Raw genomic sequence first — 20,121 nt, 5'->3', positions numbered from 1 at the left:
TCAATTTGATTCCAGAAAGGGGGCGGCGCGGAGGAGGGACATGTGGTGTAGGGCTACTCACATTGGGCAACATTTCTTCACCAGCAACAGATGACGGACAATCATGAAGTCTTGTAAAATTGTGCAAAACAACACACGCTTTTATATCTTCATTAATAGTAACCTCACTCAGCTGAATGGCAGACTGGAGGAGACGCCATTTGGCACACATAATCCAAAAGGCACACTCCACCAGTCTACGTGCCCTGGAAAGCCTCAAATTAAAAACACGCCGCCGGTGATCCGCCGGGAATAAGGCCTCATGACATTCCTTGTCCATTGGAAGGCCTCATCTCCCACAAGAACATATGGCACCGGTTGAGCATTGGAGCCTGGGAGTTGTTATGGTGGTGGGAGGTCTAACTGGTTTTCACGTAGCCGTCGACCCATAATGGACGAATTGAACACCCTTGAATCTCCTGTTCGCCCATAGGCCCCAATGTCTACAATTATAAACCTGTAGTTACTGTCAACTACAGCTAACAGAACTACAGAGAAAATCTGCTTATAATTGAAGAATTGGGACCCAGAGTTCGGCGGCTTACGCACCCTGATATGTTTCCCATCCACTGCTCCAATGCAGTGTGGAAAGTCACAAGTGTCCTTGAAACCACGGGCTATTTTTAGCCAATCACCCATTTTTGGCTCAGGCATGACCAGTTCATGTAGTTTCTCCCATATTTCAATGCATGTTGAGCGCACAATGCCAGAAATTGTGGAGCGACCAATGAGAAACTCCAGGTGTAGTCCCGCATAAGACAAGCTAGTTGACAGGAAGCTGAAAGGACCAAAAAACTAGATATTAGTTAGGTAACAATAGTGTTGATAAAACATTATAAAGCGCAAATATGTTGTTTAAGAAAAAACACTGGAATATCAATGAAATTTAGCAATATTTAACTACTGTACATACGTACAACATTAAAAAATATATCTTTATATTGTGGTTTGCTCCTAAGTAGAACATATTTGGTCAAATAGCTGATAGCAAACAACCCTGAAAAAAAAAACCATCATCAACATACAGCATGTGATGATGTTGAATACATACCGTAAGGTAAGGAGAAGACGCTCCTCTGCGGATATGCTTTTTCGCATCCTGTTGTCCTGATATGTGAGTCCAGGACGTACTGTCTCCAACAAGATATCAAATGTTGGTATTGTCATTCGACAGTATGTGTAAAACTTATCAGAATGTGCCCGCAGAGCTGTATAGAGCCTCTTAAAATGGCCTTTAGTGAGGCGTTGGGTCAACAGAGGATGCACCCACATTCTTCTTCTCCTCCTTCGCGGATCTACAATCACAGAGTATGGCTGCCCAAACCGAAGTGACAAAACCCAGTTAAACAAAACCCGCTGAGCTGGGGTGAAGTGCAGTAGGTCAGACATGGTGCAAACGTTACATATAAGAAAAACCTGGCACTCAACTTGCATGAAGATGCTTTTTAATAGTTCCAAGCGGAGATACAGTGACAGCAATAGCAAAACGTTTTGGTCATAAATGTCTGACCTTCATCAGTTGCATAAAGTGATTACTGGTGGCGTGAGTATTGTCACTAACAGATAGTTTGACAAGCGGTGGACTCCGCGTCAGGCAGCGCCACAACAGGGCTGCGCCCATGTCTTATCATACTGAACAGTGCCTTTCTATTTAGGGCTATCCATACCACAAACTATCTGTTAGTGACAATACTCACGCCACCAGTAATCACTTTATGCAACTGATGAAGGTCAGACATTTATGACCGAAACGTTTTGCTATTGCTGTCACTGTATCTCCGCTTGGAACTATTAAAAAGCATCTTCATGCAAGTTGAGTGCCAGGTTTTTCTTATATGTATCACTATGGTTTTGGAACCTACCTGGGCACCATCCTATTGAGCAGTGCACACGTTTTTTGTTTATATGGTGCAAATGTTAACACAACACACCAACAGATGCACAACCACAAAATGGCCATATGGGAGGGTGCCACCTGTTGTGGAGGCCTTAAATAGGGTTAATGATGGCGATTTAAATTAATTTCAGCCTCAAAAACCGTTAAATGTCCATTTTGTCAGCTTGCGTGGAAAAAACGCATTACGGATGTCATACGGATTACATACGCAACATTACATGCGCAAAATATGCGACCACACCTTGCCAACGGATCGCATACGGATCACCATTTCTGGATTTTTGATGCGTATTACGGCTGTATAATACGGACCGTATTTCCCGACGCTGAGTGTGACGCCGGCCTTACTGTCTGGCCTCTGTTAATTGTTGTCCTTTTCAGAACTGCACAAAACTGTGGCAGACCGCGCTTTTGTGCACACCTAAAATGGCAGACACTGCCGGATCATAGGTCAGATGGCATCCACAGTGACTCCATCTGTCTCATTATAGGGAATCTCCCGCTGGGGGTTCCATTGGAATCATGTATTTCAGAGATTTATACTGAAACCCCGGAGTAAGCGCTCAGCGCAGGATAAATGTGAGCCAAACCATACTGCAATCTTTGGGAGACAGATTGAACAAATCAACAGTGAACAATTGGCTTTATTTATTTTGATGCCGTTCCTCGTGAGGTAGAAGTGATTAGACAACTTTATTCTTCAGGTCGGTGTGATTATAGCAATACCAGATTTATAGCTTTTTTTTCTGTTTGGCTGCTGTCACACACTAAACTAATTAATTTTTGCATCACCATATTTTGATAGCTATAATTTTTCCTTATTTCTTCAAATAGAATCATTTGAGAGCTTGTTTTTTTTGTGTGACAAGTTGATATTTTTATTTGTACCATTTTTGGGCATATACAATTTTTGATCGCTTGTAAAGAAAAAAATATTATTTCTGCATCACATTACTCTAAGAGCTATAACTTTTTAATCTTTTCACTGATGGAGCTGTATGAACACTTTTTTTTTTTGCGGGACAACATAACGTTTTCAGCTATTCCATTTTTATTTACATTTGTCTTTTTGATCTCGTTTTATTCTCCTTTTCGTTCGGTGGCATGATGATAAAGCATAGTTTTTTTTATTGTTTTTTATTTATTTTTTAAAATGTATTCACTGAAGGGGTTAACTAGCGTGACATTTTTATAGGGTGAGCTGTTCCAGATGCAGCTATACCAAATATGTGTACTTTTTTGTTTACTTTTTTTCCATAAAAATATTTATGGGTACAATATACCGCTCTGGCAAAAATTAAGAGACCACCACATCAAAACCCTGTCATGGGCAGTCCAATCTCCAGACCTGAACCCCATTGAAAACCTCTGGAATGTAATCAAGAGGATGATGGATAGTCACAAGCCATCAAGCAAAGAAGAGCTGCTTACATTTTTGCAGTGTAAGAGCCTGGTGGAAAGTATTTCAAGGCGCATGAAAGCTGTGATTAAACATCATGGTTATTCCATAAAATATTGATTTCTGAACTCTTCCTGAGTTGAAACATTAGTATTGTTGTTTCTAAATGATTATTAACTTGTTTTCTTTGCGTTATTTGAGGTCTGAAAGCACTGTTGTTGTTTTTTTTTAAATTTTGACCATTTCTCCTCTTCAGAAAAAAAAAAAAAATTATTGCTTGGAAACTCGGAGACATGTTGTCAGAAGTTTATAGACTAAAAGAACAATTTACATTTTACTCAAAAAATATACCTATAAAGAGGAACATCAGACAAACAGAACATTTTGCAGTAGTCTCTTAATTTTTGCCAGAGCTGTGTATATATTTTCATTTTTTTGTGATTTTTTTTTTTTTCTTACAATTTTTTAAACATTTTTTACTTAGTCCCACTATGGGACTTTGACTTCCAGCAGTCTGATTTCAGTTATAAAGCATAGCAATGCCGGAACATTGGTGATACACTGCAAATGATCTAACTAACTTGCTACAGCCTGGTGACCTGGTTGTTGTTATGACTACATCGGGTCACCATGGCAACAATCGGGCCCCCGCGATGAAGCAAAGGGGTCTGTGTCTGGCTGGTATACTGGGTTTAGATACATCAATGCCGCCCCCGCTCAGGGATGGCTCGTCCTTTCTTTTCCTAGAAAATTAATCAAAACCTCTGATAATAAAACACCAGAGACTCAATGTAGGGCCATACACATCATAAGAACCTTCTGATTAATGATGGAATAAGTGTTGAGCATACTGAAGATAACCAAAAGGCATGGGTAAAATTAAAGAAAAAAAGCATTTGGCATTTACTCATCAAAATTTCTTGCCATATTCATCCCCTATGCATTTCCCCAACATCATGTGGTTCCTCAAGCGGTTTCTTAGGATAACATGGCATCAGGGAATGATGTCTGTAAAGAGGATTCAGTGGCCAGATTGCAGAAATTCAGATGCCCCTGTCTTTGATAAGTATCTCACTGTCAATAGACAATGTACATAGAGAGCTGTGCTGTGGGTGGAGTTAGCTTCCTCAGCTCTGCTGCATGTTACTTCTGAGAAGTCTGATTGTGTCACAACTGTGGCACTCAGTAACCTGAGTGCATTGGATTCAGTCTCTTTCCCTACATTATACTGCTGTCAGATGAGGTAGCGAAAACCTGGTGACAGATTCTCTTTAAACAAGTGTCATGAGAGTTCAGCATTGCTAATTAAGACAAATGCCAGTGAATGTTGGGCTGCTAAAACATCAGACATTTATTCACCAGTTGTAAAGATTGAGGAAACAAATAAGTCTACTAAAAGTGTTCTCTAATCACCAGAAGAAAAAACAACCTCTAGTTCTTACAGTGGTCAGGTAGACCAAAATTCTAAAAGTTAAAATATAAAAAAACAAACAAAAAAAAAACTATTCATGTATGTGTATTGTGAGGCGAGGAGTTGGCCCTAATCCATTTGCTAAATTGCAACGCTAACCTGACTAGGTTTTGTGGAGGCAAACTGTCCCTTAATTAGTGTCTATTAAAAACCTGTGGAAAAAGCATGTTAAAGTCTCCACCCACTATTAGGACCATCAGACGCAATTTGTGAAGTAAGGAGAAAGCCTTTTGTAAAAACAGATCAAACCCATGTTGGTGCACACATATTACATAAAGTGGTTGGCTTACCCTTCTGAAGTGCTTCCAAGACCTCAAATCTGCCCCCTGAATATGAGCTTCAGTCACCTATAGTGGCCAATTTGAATACAACAAAATCGCTACTCCAACCTTCTTACTGTCATTGTAAGCAGAGTAGGCCAGGGGAAAATAATTTAGTGTGATCATAAATGTGTCTGTTTGGTCATAATGTGTCTCCTATAGAAACACTACCTCTGCTTTCTGAGACCTAATCTCCTGCAAGGTAAAGTAAAAGCAGAGCACAGCGGTGACATCACCGCTGTGCTGTGCTTTACGGCCGGCCGGCGCTCACAGTCAGTGCGGGAAGCAGACGGCCAGGGACCTGACGGACATCAGAAGGTGAGTATGTACTGTTTTTTTTTTACATTTACAATGGTAACCAGGGTAAACATCGGGTTACTAAGCGCGGCTCTGCGCTTAGTAACCCAATATTTACCCTGGTTACCATTGTAAAACATTGCTGGCATCGTTGCTTTTGCTGTCAAACACGACGATACACGCCGATCTGACGACCAAATAAAGTTCTGGACTTTCAGCAACGACCAGCGATATCACAGCAGGATCCAGATCGCTGCTGCGTGTCAAACACAACGATATCGCTATCCAGGACGCTGCAACGTCACGGATCGCTATCGTTATCGTTGCAAAGTCGTTTAGTGTGAAGATACCTTTACTTTCACAGGATGGATCCATTCACTTTAATGAGACAGCGGAGATACTCTGAACTTGTCCAGCCTCTGTTCAGAGGTATCTTTATTTTCCGAATTGCAGAAAACTGTGGTCCACCTAGATTTTATGCACGCCTAAAAAGACGGATGCCACCGGATCACAGGCTAGACAGCGACAACAGTGCCTCCATTTGCCTCATTATAGAGAATCTTCCACTGGGGCTCCATCTGAATCACCTATTTTAGAGATTTACATGCCAACTCTGGTGTAAGCGCTCAGCGCAGAGTGCAGGATAAATGTGAGCCGAGACTTACTGTGATCTTTGGGAGGCAGAATGAACTAATCAACTGCAGGTTAAGAATTGGTTTTATTCATTTTTTACGCCGTTCCTCGTGCAGTATAATCAATTAGACGACTTTATTCTTTGAATCGGTGCAATTACAGCGATACCAGATTTATATAGTTTTTTTCTGTTTGGCTGCTGTCCTACACTAAGACGGTTTTGCATCACCATATTTTGAGAGCTATAATTTTTCCATATTTCTGCCAACAGAGTCATACAAAGGTTGTTTTTTGTGGGACGAGTTGATGTTTTTATTTCCACCATTTTCGGGCAAATAACAGTTTGTCACTTTCTATTCTGATTTTTGAAGGCAGAATGAACAAAATCCACCAATTCAAGAATTGTTTTGTTTTTTTTAATCCAGCTTTGCATGTGGTAGAATTGATAAGACAGCTTTATTATTCGGGTCAGTACAATTACAGCAATACCTCATCATCAAGGCTAAACTTTTTTGATCCTGAAAATACAGAAAAAAACGCAGCAAAATCTGTGTTAAAATGTTAGTGATAAAGTCATGTGCAGATTCCATGCGTTTCTAGAGCATTTTCAGTGTGGAATCACAGTGCGGTTTTGGAGAAAATCCACAAACAAAATGCATTTTTACCCCAAGAGAAATTGACATGTTGCAAATTTCAAAAACATTGCATAAAAAAATCACAGTGGTCATGAGATTTCTAAAAATAATGTTTACTTTTTTGGTCAGCTAAACTATGCAGTCAAAACTGCAGCAAATACTCATGGTCGGAATTTTGCCTTACTCTTTTTTTAATACTTTATGACTTTCATTTACATCTGCAGGTAAATAAAGATGCCGTTTAACTGTAGATGAACACAAGTATTGTTTGCTGCTCCGCTGCCTCGATCCATTTTCACGTGAATAATTCTTTTGAGTGTAGCTTATTATTGTTGCTGGCTCAGAATACAGAGTATAAAGAAATTCTGCCTTTAGATAAATGCGTCTGTAAATAAATATAGTGAAAGTAAACTTCTTATCATTCCCAGCCTCTTCCACTTTATTCCTTACTCAGCAGTTACGATCCAAACACAGGAGGATTTACTTCCAGATGTCAAACGAAAAGTAACAATTGATTGGGAGTTAAGCGTTTTGACCTTTCAAAAGCTTTTATCTGCTTTCTCTATGTTGGCACCATGATATTCATTTCACTACAATCATTCTGCAGTAGCCTTCATTTTCCCGGACTTCTAGAATAACTACAATTTTTTCCTTTTGATGATTAATATTTGTATATAGAGCAGGTTTTTAACAAATGATTCATATCCAGAAGTGCTTGTGACTGCCAGATTGCCATTTGGCATCTAGACAAATGCAGATAATTATTGATAATAATACAATTCAAAAATTCAAAATGTAGACATTCAAACAATATCTTTTGTTCAAAGATGTGAAGAAAGTATACAGTTGTAAAGTAGACTAATGTCAGTAGAACAAATGGTTAAGCCTTAATCCATATATTGTCTCCACACAAAGGATAGAGCATCTGCCTGATCTCATCACAGGAACTCAGCCACAGGGGGAACCTCCTAGGAGCATGTAGAGGTGTCAAAATGGCAGCTTCACAGAGCTAGTAATCAGCGCTGAGATCTCATCTCCCGAGATCTTGGTGCCAAGATCTCCATCTGCGCATGCGCCGCCCCCCGGCAGACATTTTCCCGGAGTCCATCGCATAGGAAACAATGGAACTGCGGGGGCCTTTCACAAAATGTCGGCAGAGCCCCCACACCACTGCCGGACACCCCCGCAGCACCGCCAGACAACTGCAGCAGCGTGCTGCACATCCAAACACCCCCTCATCCCAGCCTGCAGCCTGCCTCATCGCCCCACTCCTGCCTCCAGCAGCGTTGACCCTGGGACCCGCTTCACTGCAGCCACCACCCCCCGGTAAGCAATAAGACGCATGGATTATATGAAGCACCACCATTTTATTAAAAAAGATTGTATCCTATTTTTCTCCTCAAAATTTGGGGTGTGTTTTATAATCCGGAGTGTCTTATAATCCACAAAATGCGGAATCTCTTATTAAAAATCCTGCTAATTACCTAGGTTACTGGCTCCCCATTAGAGTAGCCAGTTACTTTAGAGCAGGGGTGGGGACCTCCAATGTCTTTTCCTTTGGCTCCTGAGCAGATTCTCTGGCAACGCGGTATTTGAGCTGAAGGACCCGTTTTGCTGGCCACAGGCCCTTTAATTATCATTAGACCGTGAGCATGTGCACGCAGTGTTCACTATTGAATGCACCAGTGATTTTGTGGCTGTACCTTGTAGCTGTAAAGTAATTAATGAGCAGCAGGGACATTGGACCATCGACACAGAAACCAGAGGGAACTTAGCAGAGTTCATTGGGGAACATATGACTTTTTTATAATTTTTTTTATTCTGCTGCTTATGAGGTATGATGTACAAATAGACAATACATTTTCTAATGTTGTATATTCTTTAACTGTTACAATCTTGTTGGTGGAATATTTCAGAATTGGGGCCCTACTTTAAATTTCACCCAGGTCCCCAATTTGTCTATAACCGCCTCTGCTTTCTCCAAACAAGCACTAGCAATCACCAGTAAGGGTGGTGGGTACATACAAAATTAGAGGGTAGAAAAGTGTACTGAGCCTCTTGGCCACACAGAGAGTGCTCTGAGCACCCTATTTAGCATATTAAAACAATCTTCAGTTTCTGCAGAACCAAAGCAATGATTAGAAAATTGAAGAAGCACTCCTCCCGTCAAAGTTTTTGTCCTCTTAATATATTGCAATTTTTCTGTTTTATATATCATATAGTGCTGTGCACTTACAATTTCTCATTTTGCCTTTCTACCCAGCTGATCCTTTTGTTTTCCATTACGTTCTATGTAGAAACAGGAGGTCTATATGCCCTGCATGAGTCCAGTCAATGCAGATGTCCCTGGCCAGGGGGAAGGAGGAAGCAGCTGGGTCAAAAGTAGAAGAGGAAAATGATTTCTGCAGGGAAAAGAGACTTCCTATTTCTACATAGAGCTAAAAAAAGAGAAGAGTTTACTGGGTAGAAAGGTAAAATGAGCAATTATAAGTACACCGTGCTGTATACTGTAATATGATGACTGCAATATATTAAGAGGATAAAAACTTTGAAGCTACGTACTAAGTTTATACTGTCAGATTGGGCTGACAGACTCCCTCTAAGTTTTAGGACAGTCTGATACAGTGAAGACTGATCTATTCCCATCAGTCACGGCATATTTATCCATCTCATCTAATACTAGAAGTCTTTGCTCACTACTTTTCAGCAAGATGAGCCAACTCTCCTCTTAGCCATGCTTCTGCAGCAAAGTAATACAGATTTTCAAGTGCTTCAAGTACACTAACCAACTCCAAATGTATAATTAAAATGTGTTATTTCTTCATGTGTAATTAGAGGAAAACACGGAACATTACCTTTGTTGCCTTTTTAATCTCCTCCTAGCATCCTTTTCCTGCTCTCCTCGGCTCCTATTACCGCTCTCTTCTGCCATCTCAAAGCAACGTAATGGTTGAGTCATTCTCGTCTCTGAATTCTCCAATTCACACTCGCTCTGTGACCTTATGCAAGAGCGTTAAGTGTTCTGTGTACCCCATCAAGAGTCACTTGTACAGAAACAAAGTGAGCCTTGCAGCCTTCTCCTTTCTGCATCTGTTATTTGTAGTCTGTTTTTTGCTGATTGTCACTTTCAGTCTCTTTGGTTTGATTACATCTTAAAGGATATGTTTATTATTTTTTTAAACGAAAATGCAACTATTAGGGTCTAAAAATCAATTTTGGTATTGGGTTATATTAAAAATTTTGCACCATTTGCCTTCTATTCACAAAAGACTAAGACAGTATATACTGACAAGTGTGAACATGCTCCTACACATTGCAGGTATACCAAGTTATACTCCAGTTTCTTTCGGTTTTGCTCTAGGTTTTTGCACTTGGTGCCAACAATGGTTTGACTCCCTTATTTTAAGCTGGGCATTACATTTATAGCTTCCCATGGTTGGGCCCTGGTCCTGCTGGGTCTTTATTCACATTGACGACGCTTTGACACATGGTAGGATTTTAAGGCTATGTGCACACGTACGGAATTGCCGCGAAAATTTCCGCCACAATTCCAGAACTCCCTGCCGTGGGAAAAATGCATGCGGAATTGGCGTGCGTTTTCCCGCTAAACACTAGCGTTTTGCAAGCGTAATTAGCTTGCAGAATGCTAGCGTTTTCCAAGCGATCTGTTGCATTGCTTGGAAAACTGACATGTTGGTCACACTTGTCAAACATAGTGCTTGACAAGTGCGACCAACTTTTTACTATTGATGTTGCCTATGCAGCATCAATAGTAAAAAATATATAATGTTAAAAATAATAAAAATCATGATACTCTCACCTTCCGGCGTCTCTGGCAGCCTTCCCGCTCCTCGCGATGCTTGCGTTCCCAATAATGCCTAGCGGCAATGACCCCAGATGACGTAGCGGTCTCGCGAGAGCGAGCATCGCGAGGGACGGGAATACTGCCGGGGACGACTGCCGGAGAATAACATGATTTTTATGATTATTGATTTTTAACAATTATATGGTGCCCAGTCCGTGGAGGAAAGTCTCCTCTCCTCCACCCTGGGTACCAACCGCACATGATCCGCTTACTTCCCACATGGTGGGCATAGCCACATGCGGGAAGTAAGTGGATCAATGCATTCCTATGTGTGCAGAATCCCCGCGATTCCGCACAAAGAATCAACATGCTGCATTTTTTTCCGGAATGCGATTCCGCCGCGGAAAAAAACGCAGCATGTGCACAAAAAATGTGGGATGCATTCTAATAATAGGATGCTTAATGTAGCGTTTTTTTGCGTTTTTATAGCAAAAAAAATGAGAAAATTCCTGAACGTGTGCACATAGCATAATACTAGATGTTAAGACCTTCCCAAATGGGATGATATTTACGCTTTTTTAAATCAAAAACAGTGTTTTCTAAGTACCCTATGTTATTTATATGCACGTTTGTTCTTTACTTACTTATGGCGGGGTATATATTAATTATGTTTCTTTCTTATAATTCTAGGTTCGAAACGTGTAGAAGTTTTGCAGGATATCCTGAGTCTTTTTCTTATACTTTTAAAAGATCAATAAACCTCTTTATTTCCTCTGGAAAATTTGGAGATTTAGTGCTTCATTAGATTACTGTATTTTTAGTTTTCCTTCTACACCTTATGTTTCTATTGCTGGCTGCAGAAAGAGTTACTGTATCTAAGAATCCATCGGTGAGCTTCTGACATGTGAAACCCTGTAACTATATTTAAAGGTCTTTTCTGAGCTCCTTGATGCTGATTTATCTCCCCAGACCACATCAAAGTTGGAATGTTTAGTTACCAATCACTAGAAAGAAGCTGGGGAAAAGATATTTAAGATGGCTTCTCTGATGGATTCTCAGTTATCTCATCCAGCAGCCAACAATGGAAACAAAGAGACTATTAGGCTATGTGCACACGTTGCGGATTAGCCTTAGGAATTTCTGGTGCGAATACTGCCTCTCCTGGCAGAAACCGCACCTGCGGATTTGTCGCTTTTTTGTGCGGATTTGCTGCGTTTTTTACCCCTGCGGTTTTCTATAGTGGAATGGGTGCAAAAATGCTGCAGATTCACAAAAGAGAAGTGACATGCTACTTCCTTTAAACCGCAGCGTTTCCACAGCGGATTTTCCGCAAAGTGTGCTCAGCTTTTTTTTTTTCTCATTGATTTACATTGTACTGTAAATCATTTGCGGATCTGCAGCGTTTCTGCATCGCAAAAAACGCTGCGGATCCGCCCAGAATCCACAACGTGTGCACATAAAGCCAACTGTTGGAAACATTTTCATTAAACCCAATTGCAAAAATGATTTTTTTTAACCCCAAATACATGCAATTAAGTATAAGTAAAAATGACCCCTGAAAGGCGCCCCCATATCCTTTACTAGTTCCTTCAATGTTTCTTACGTGGCTTGTGGCACTACTTAGTTTTGGTTTTTGCTGCACTCTTCTTCACTATAAAAAGGCTTGAAAATCCCAACTTTTCTATGTGGTGTAATTAGATAAAGTGATGTATGATCCTAGTGCCCCTGAAAATCCTGTTTCCCAAAGTCAGATGAGTGCGTAGTGGCTGTAAGCAGATTGCGTCTTGTGTCAGCCAGCTGCCAGACCCTCGGTGAGATGGCGATCAGTCCTACAGCATATGATGTCATCACTGGCTGCAATTACCGCCATCCCCGGTGAGACCTCCATAGCTGACTAAATGAACTATAATGGTAAGATTGAGCCGCTGATCTTGTTACACTTCATATTTTAGGAGACCTCTGACAATACTTAACCCTCATAAGCCACAAAGCGCGTCCAGCTGATGTGTCAACTCCCTGCTTGTTTATGGCTTTTTGCAGCAATTTAACATCTGCTCTTCTGCAAATCTCCGCCAGCCACGAGCGCCTGGTGAATTGATTTGCAGTGGAATAATTACAAGTACCTGTACTACAGCAGTTCTTGAGGACGGGTTAGGCAGCGGGGACCTGGCTGTTAATCAGCATATCATCAGCAATTGGGCCTCATCAACAGAGTAGAGTAGAGCAGAAGTGAAACCGCTTAATCACTGGTAGGTGCAGTCTGTGACCACTCTGTGCTGGCAGAGATTGGTATCGGGCACAACAGGCAGGTAGCAACTATCTGCCTGTTAGTGCTTAGTATCGTAGAAAAAAAAATACATAGTCCTGGATAACCACCTCAGGAGCTGATAGGCACAGAATGGCTGACACCTTAGACTCTGTGTATAAAGTTGACCATGCTTTAAATATGACCTTAAAATGTCTTTCTGCTCCGATTAAATGCAGTAGTCCGTAATATAGTGTCCTAATTTTCAGGTACTGTCCCTTAGGGCTTCCATTGCGGACTGTATTGCCAAGGTGCAGGTGGAACACATATTGCTATTCATCAGAAGAGGCTATCACCGTAGAGGAGGTGGTGTTATGAGCAATGCTCATGAGACTGCATGTTTATTGAGGAAATGCTGCAATTTTAAGGAAATTCTAAGGTACTTCCATATAATATTGGCTGGGTGATGAGAGACTCAACCATCCACGTGTAAGGGTTACATTCACCATGCTGTATATTGTCCTGGACACAATACCATAAATAGCTTTAGATATTAGGTCTGAAGTGATCCCCACCTGGATAGCCGGTCAATATGGGACCAAAAGAGAAGAGCAATATTCGAGAACCCAATGCGGCAATCTGAATTTTCAACAGAATCTGTCACCAAGTCTTTGCTGTGTAATCTGAGAGCAGCATAATGTAGGAGCTGAGACCCTGATTCCAGCAATGTGTCATTTTCCGGTCTGCTTGCTGTCATGTTGATACAATTGTTGTTTTTTCGGCTGCAGATCTAGCAGTTCTCTGAATTCTGAGCTCTGTATTACCCCGCACACACCACTGAATGGAAGCTTTCTGTGTACACTGTGCATAGGCAGAAATCTGCTAATCATTTATGGGGATGTGGTTTTACAGAGCAGTTTACTGGGGGGGCGTGAGGCACCTAGTCCTGTAGTGATAATCTCCTGTTGAAACATTAATTGTACTGAAACAGCAGCGCACAGCCCAGTAAGGGGCACATCACTTGACCCAGGCTCTCAGTGTCTACATCATGCTGCTTTCAAATTACTCAGCAAAACAATAAATGACAGATTCCCTTTAAAACTTCTCTGCAATCTTTATGTTCTGCTATATAGATGAATGTAGTGAAGCTACTGAGCTGATCCAAGTTTCCAGCTTCTGGTCACGGATAATAAGGTGTAGAGAGCCATCTCTTCACAATACTGCTCTTCTTCTGTACCAAGAAACCGGGTAACGTAGGTTCCAGCAGATGTTCCTTTACGACTTCTTGGGTGTCATTTTTCTGTTTCTGAGGAACAGTTAACGCCTACGTTATAAATGAGTAGATGTATTTAATATATAAATATACATGGCCTAAATGTGTTTTTATGTATCAATGTTCCTGTCACGGATCCCACTCCGTGGTGTCACTAATTCGTCACATGCCCGCTCTCAGCACTTGACTTGGGGTTGTGCCTGCAAGGGTTAATCTATCTCCCCTCTCTCTGTCCAGCATTCAACCTCTGCCCTATGCTGTAATGGGAGCATACATCACACCGACCCAGGCCACACACCCCGATCATACACGCTGCCACCACTCACCAAATACATGGGCAATGTGTCCTGCAAATATTACTAATACTGTCTACCACTCATAAAGATCACACAGTTTAAGGCTATGGATTATTTAGAACATACGAGGTTCAACTGTTAAAGTTTTATACTTTAATACAAAAAAGGTTCAGTGCTTACAGTAAGAAAAAGGTGTAAAAATATGATAATAAAAAGACATACAGGTGTGCAAAACAGTATAACATAAACAGGAGAAAACTTACAGAAATCATCTAACTTTGTAGTCTGCTTTCTGCTCCCTGAGGGGGGGGGGGGGGGTGAATATGGAGTTGGTGGAACACATCAGCTTCCCAGGCTGCCCTCACATGTGAACACGATTCTATGTATACAGGCCTAATTTATAGCTTTACGCTGGAGGTCAGATTTCTAGATCAGCCCCTCAGGTTAATATCATAATTGCTTGTTTTTGATTGGATCATGGCCGCTCCCCCAATGAATATATTATTTGCTCTGAGATTCCCTGTGTAAAAGTTCTCACAAATAGATAGTGTCAGGCTGTAATTGACATCTCTCTTCAAAGAGCTAGGAGGAGTCAAATGTTAACCTTTTTCTTGCTTCCCAGCACGACTCCCTGGCGAGAGTGGAGACAGTAGTCTGCCTTCTCAATATATGTATGCTGTGAACTTTGTGAGGCCTGCAGTTCCAGGACAGATGTCCAACTACTGCTAGTTACACATATACTGTACATATAACCCTAGACATATGTCACTACACACATATAGATATATACATATTTCACAACAGTTCCCTTACCCCATGTCTACCAATAAGTGCATACTCACTGTGCCTATAGGTCACGCTGGCCCCGAATGTGATACTGCCAGTATCAGTACAACATGAGTATTTCAGTGTAATTACAAAGTTACTTATTATTTATATTTATTAACATGTCCTTCAAGTGTAACTTCTCCCCTCAATATGTAGATTTTCCACATCATACTTAGGACTTAGTGTTGCCTTCTTGACAATTTGTGACCTTTATGATTTACTTTTTAGTTTCAACAAGTTTTTATTTTCAAGATAAATCCAGAATGCTTTACAACAAAATCCCACGCAGGGGAGTATACTTAAATATTATCAAAATTCAGAATAACTTTCATGGTATTTAAACAATACAAATAAACACATAGACAAAGACAGGTAAATGGAAAGAACAAGAAGGAAGGGGGGGGGGGGGCATAAGAGATCCATAACTGCATCATAGTGGTACCAATTAATCAATCAATGGTCAGGTATAAGGAGCGAGTCCAATAGAAACCATCAGATATTAGATTAGCCTCATAGAGATAATGTTAAAGCCTGATCAAGATTACTGTTAGAATTCCTTTCAATCCACGGTCTCCACACTTTATAATATGACTCCCAGGAGTCCTCTCTTGTAGCTTGTATTCGTTCACATAGCATGATAGTATTCATCTTGTCAATTACTGGGGAGAGAGATAGGGTAGCTGTTTTCCATTTCGCTGCAATGTGCAGCTTAGCAGCAAGAAATAGTTGATTAACTAAATTATGGAGCTTGTTGGAGAAGCCCGGGTATCTGGCCCCCAGTAGGAACACTGTTTCTTCTAACTGGATCGCCCCACCATACAGCTCCTCTACAATAGATTTGATTTTTGACCAAAAGGCGGACACGACCGGGCAATCCCACCACGTATGCCTCAGATCTCCCAGGGCACCACACCCTCTGAAACACCGATCCGATATGTTTGAGAAGATAGCATGTAGCTTGCTCGGGACTAGATATGTTCTATGTAGAAGTTTGATAGACGTCTCAACTATAGAAGTCTGGAGACTGCCTTTAGTGAGGGAGCAACAACATTTTTGCCAATCAGATGGGGACATTATCTTATTGAAGTCATTTTCCCACTGTATCATATATTTAAGTTTTACATCTTCTGGTATTGCATTTAGGTTCGAATAAATTAAAGAGATAGCTCCCCCGCCCAGTGGGTCACTTAAGCATATTTGTTCATAACCCGATGGGCGGTGGGTGGTACCATGTCCCAGTATCTGTTCAGCGAAATGAAAAATTTGGATGATACACAATATTTCAGAGCTTGGTGGAGAGTATTTTTGGATGAACTCATGCTTGGTAAGTAGAGTGTTAAATGGTGAGGTAAGCTGTTTAAGGGTAATTAAACCCCTAGATGTCCACCAACTGAAAGGGCGAGGATCCAACCCTGGGGAGAAAGCTGGATTGTGAAAAATATGTGTCATTAAGGAGGACCTGGATTGTAGGGAGTGTTTAAATCTCTCCTTCCTCCACAGCATCAGGGAGTGTGCTGTAAAAGGGGCTGACTTATGAATCCCTTTCGGGAGTCTCTGCAACGTCCACATGAGGCCAGGAAGGGTGAATGGGGATAGGAGGTGAGATTCGAGATTCACCCATCTGGGAGTGCTGTGTTTGTCCGCATTAGCACTTATTAGCTGGGCTAGTTGGGCCGCTCTATAATATAAGATGAAGTTGGGTAGGGACAGACCTCCCCGTCTTCTGTTAATAAACATAGTATTAAGCCTTATTCTAGGCCTCTTCCCCTGCCATATGAATTTAGAAATCATGTTGTGAATATCTAGCAACGTTTTGGCAGGGAGAGGAATGGGCAGGGATCGAAAGACATACAGAAATCGTGGTAAGGAAACCATCTTAATGGCATGGAGTCTACCCAACCAGGATAAGGGCATGGACGACCATCTGGCAAGGTCCGATTTGAGGTTAGAAATTAAGGGAGCATAGTTCCATTTAAATAAAGCCGACCTATGGGAAGTTAAATTTATGCCGAGATAGGTTAAGTATTGCTCATTCCTGGTAAATTTGAATTGCGCTGTTATGTTGTTTTGTGTATCCCTGGGAGTGTTAATAAACAGGGCTTCGGATTTATCTACGTTAATCTTGAGGCCTGAGACCACTTCAAATTCATGGAGAGCGACAAAAAGATTTGGGAGTGTAATTATGGGATTGACTAAGGACAAAAGCAGATCATCTGCAAAAAGGCTAGCCTTGTAGTGGTCACCTCTGATTGTAGGTCCATTAATGTTAGGGTTGGTTCTGATAGCTTCCGCTAATGGTTCCATGGCTAGGGCGAATAGGCGAATAGAGCTGGGGAGAGCGGGCATCCTTGCCTGGTGCCAAGTTGGATGTTAATAGGGGTAGGCTGGTTTGAGGGTAACTTTAGATAGGCCGTGGGGTGGTCGTACAGGAGTCTAAGGCAGGAGGTGAAACCACTCGGAAAGCCAAATTTCGCAAGGACTTCGAACAAGTACGACCACGACACCGAATCAAAGGCTTTCTCTATATCGAGTGCTAACAAGAGTAAGGACTGTTTGGAGTGATTAGCTAAATGTATTAAATTAAGGTTCCTCCTAATATTGTCTGGGCCCTGTCTTCTGGGAATGAACCCCACTTGATCCCGGTGAATTAGGGTAGGCAGTATTTTATTTATTCTGGCCGTGATTATAGATGTAAAAATTTTTAAGTCTATGTTTAGCAGTGAGATAGGCCTGTAGTTTTTGGGGTAAAGGTGATCTTTCTTCGGTTTTGGAATCACAGTGACGTGGGCAACGTAAAATTCGGATGGCATTTGGGCTCCGTTTAGTAAAGCATTACAAAAGCTTTGTATATAAGGTATAAGTATGCTGTCAAATTTTTTATAATACTGCGCGGTGAGCCCATCAGGCCCCGGAGCCTTATTTTTTTTCAAATTTTTGATCGTTGCCTTTATTTCTTCAGAGTCGATTGGCGCTTGAAGATGTGCCATATCAGAATTTGGGACTTTAGGTAATGTCAGGTCTTTGAGGAAATTCTGGATGCGAGTTGGAGAAGGAGGCCGTGGGAGAGAGTAGAGATTTAGTTATGATTTACTTTTTGTATTGGACAAGGTTACATATAATTACCGTACAATGATGTGAGGTATTAGCCTTTCAGGAATTTCAGACAGAGCTATGATACTAATAAAGAAAGAAACACAAAAGTGCTGCTTGCTTAATGTTATCATATCAAGACTCTCACAGCTAGATGAACCCCAGCGGTGTGGTCCTGGACGCGGATGCTATGATTCCCTCTGCTGTCACTAGCTCTTCAGCAGCTGTTTGAAGTTAATGATGTTTAAAAATACTTCATTAGATGAGTTTTTGGCTGAGGATGCGCTTTGCTCCATTGGTACACTACTTCATATAGCAATTGCCATGTTCCTAGCCTCACTCCCGACAGCTGCAAAGTCCTGCAGATCACTAAACAATGCAAACACTTTCGGGTTTGCCTTCAAATAGTTCTTACCTATGGGGCTTGTGAATATATTTGTAAAACGCTTGTGACTTGAAGATTTAACAACTGGATAAGTAGCGACATCTTGTTTGTTCATCAAATTGTAGTCATTGTGATTTTTAGATGATATATGAGATACACGTACCATTCTGCACTAGGTTGGTACAGCACTATAGTCATCTTCTGGGTTAGATAGGTTGGCATGAGAAGGTCTGCAACTCAGTGGAACATTTTTCAAAACCCAGCTTTATTGTCCTCTCATAGTCAATGCATACATCTCTTTACGAAAAATAGATCCTCGCTCCTCTGGCCACTTAACACAACAGCTCCACACTAACTCAACAGGTGGAAAGCCTATCACCTGTCATCTGAATATATACGCATCCATGTCTTATTCCAGAGTATTCTTCATGGTGGTGGTGATGATAAAGATGGCTACCACTGGCATCAGCATGGTCTGAACTTTGTCAGTGAACCTCATGTGACTGGCACACCTCTAAGATGCCATCTCAACTAGCCCCGTTAAGCTTCAGTGGGCAGCCCAAACTCCCATCAACCGAAAAATGGAGTGAATATATATATATATATATATATATATATATATATATATATATATATATCATAAGACAGTGACAAGAAAGAGGTTGGGACTGCTATATTTTCCCAAGATTCTTCTTGTATATTTACTTGAATCCACAGAAAGTATATATCTCGCCCAAGGAAAGATGGATATCCCTAGCAAGGTTTAGTTTGCCAATGGTTTGGTAAGTTCTGTTTTGGGCTTGGATTTTTATGGATTATTGGTTTGGTAGCAGGACATATCACTCTGTTCCTGTCTAGTATAGGTTTTCTCTGTAGCCCTTAAAGGGAATCTGTCACCCCCCTCTGGCGTTTTTAACTAAAAGAGCCACCTTGTGCAGCACTAAGGCTGCATTCTGTCAAGGTGGCTCTTCTTTTTGTGCGCTCTTCCATATATTAATATTAATTTTTATAATTTTGGCGCCATACCTTTAGTCTGTCCGGGGAGCATGTCTTTTCCCACTGACACAACCTCCTCCCAGCCATCAGTCAGCCCCTCCATGTGCCTGGCGCCGCCTCCTCTATCTTCAGTAATGTACCCGGCACCTGCACTGTGCTTTTATTTTTCAGACATGCGCTGTTTGCGCTGCCCTTTGACTCACATCATCTGATGGAATTTATCTCGCGCCTGCATGTGCCCAAGATCCCGGCCCCCAGTGTGTTCTGATTTATTCACAGTGCGGGGCGGGATCTCGGGTATGATGAATTCCATCAGATGATGTGAGTCGAAGGGCAGCGCAAACAGCACATGCCCGAAAAGAAAAGCACAGTGCAGGCGCCGAGAACGTTACTGAAGACAGAGGAGGCGGCGCCAGGCGCACGGAGGGCTAACTGATGGCTGGGAGGTGGTTGTGTCCAGGGGAAAAGACGTGCCCCCTAGGACAGACTAAAGGTATGGCGCCAAATTATAA

At 41.5% G+C, this 20,121-nt stretch overlaps 1 protein-coding gene across 3 annotated transcripts in view; it reads left to right on the top strand.

Moving 5' to 3' along the window:
• SLC9A9 (solute carrier family 9 member A9) overlaps positions 1-20,121 on the top strand; it is a 1,256,356-nt gene that overhangs the window by 496,127 nt on the left and 740,108 nt on the right. The gene's annotated exons all lie outside the window — the stretch shown is intronic.

The sequence above is a fragment of the Ranitomeya variabilis genome, chromosome 2 (genome assembly GCF_051348905.1).
Source record: "Ranitomeya variabilis isolate aRanVar5 chromosome 2, aRanVar5.hap1, whole genome shotgun sequence".
Classification (NCBI taxonomy): domain Eukaryota; kingdom Metazoa; phylum Chordata; class Amphibia; order Anura; family Dendrobatidae; genus Ranitomeya; species Ranitomeya variabilis.
This window is presented reverse-complemented; position numbering and strand designations above follow the sequence as displayed.